Source organism: Zingiber officinale, chromosome 7A (genome assembly GCF_018446385.1).
Source record: "Zingiber officinale cultivar Zhangliang chromosome 7A, Zo_v1.1, whole genome shotgun sequence".
In the NCBI taxonomy this organism is placed as follows: domain Eukaryota; kingdom Viridiplantae; phylum Streptophyta; class Magnoliopsida; order Zingiberales; family Zingiberaceae; genus Zingiber; species Zingiber officinale.
This window is the reverse complement of record NC_055998.1, coordinates 72,146,094-72,147,465: the sequence shown is the minus strand read 5'-3', so window position 1 is coordinate 72,147,465 and position 1,372 is coordinate 72,146,094. Positions and strand designations below refer to the sequence as shown.

Sequence of the window (1,372 nt, the reverse complement as noted above, 5' to 3'; positions counted from 1 at the left end):
GACGCCCTAGTGACAGGGGTTAACCGTAACAGGATTTCACAGGGATCTTCTCTGTTTAGTGCTTAAGGATAGCAGCTTTAACTTTCGACGAATGCATGTCGATTGACAATGAGGAAAAGATAGAACATGATACATCATGTTCCACCACAATGAAACCGAAATCCTAGAATCCATTTCCCAAAGCTCAATTCCCTCTAAGATTGATTCTCTCATCCTTCTCTTTCTCTCTTCAATCACTCTTGTTAGTTTGCAAGCGTCAAAGCCAACTTTCGACCATCTAGATAACTTACTTTGCGACATCTCTAGTGCTTAATCAACAGTCTCTGTGGTTCGACAGTCTTTTATATTACTGACGATGAATCCGTGCACTTGCGGAATCGTAACAAGTTTTTACCGTCGTTGCGGGGGACTATTTTCGATTAACATTAGTTGATTAGCATATGAGTTACCCTAGACATTTTTCATTTTCCTTTGCATTTTCTTTCTTGTTTTATTATGCACTTTCATTCTTGCAATTTAAATTCTGCATTTTCTTTCTTGCTTTTCATATAGCATTTTATTTCTTGTCTTAATTCTTCATTTTTGTTCTTTTCTCATAATTTTTTTAGATACCATGAGCACTAACATGTCAAGCAAGTCCTTAAGAGATTTCTCTGCACCCATTTCTGCAAGATTTTTATCTCCCATTGTGCAGCCTCACATTGAAACAGAAAGTTTTCAACTAGAGTCAGAGTTAATCTTCATGATACAAGGTCACAAATTTGAAGGAGAAGCATCAGAAAGTCCTTACCTGCACCTTGAGACATTTCTAGAGCTTTGTGATATGGTGAACTGTGAGGGTGTCTCAGCGGATGCAGTTCGATTGATGACATTTCCTTTCAGTATTAAGGATAAAGCAAGGAGTTGACTATATTCTATTCGTCCTCAAAGCATCACAAGTTGGGAACCATTGGAGAAGCAATTTCTGAATCACTTTTTCCCTCTAAGTAAAACAATTTGTATTAGGAATTGCATCACAAATTTTACTCAGGCATATGGAGAAACATTATTTGAAGCATGGGACAGATTCAAGAGTCTACAAAGACAGTGCCCTCGTCATGGTTTGGAGAAGTGGCTAACCTTGCACATATTCTATAGGGGAATTCTTTCTCAGATAAGTGTTTGTTAGATTCATTAACTGGAGGTTCTTTTATGGATAAGAGTATAGATGAAGCATATTTATTAATTAATCAAGTAGCATTGAACCTCCATGAATAGTTAAGCAAAAGTTGGATGGAATCTTCCTCAGAAATTCAAGAAGTACAAGCCATATATACAAGAGAGCCTGTCAAACAAAATACAATTCAACCATCCAAGAGTTTTGAAATCCATA

General features: G+C 36.8%; 1 non-coding gene across 1 annotated transcript; it reads right to left on the bottom strand.

Annotated features, from left to right (window-relative positions):
- Positions 1-997: 997 nt before the first annotated feature.
- Positions 998-1,104, bottom strand: LOC122003123. The gene has a single exon (XR_006117795.1). It is a non-coding gene; the product is annotated as a small nucleolar RNA R71 (small nucleolar RNA).
- Positions 1,105-1,372: the final 268 nt, after the last annotated feature.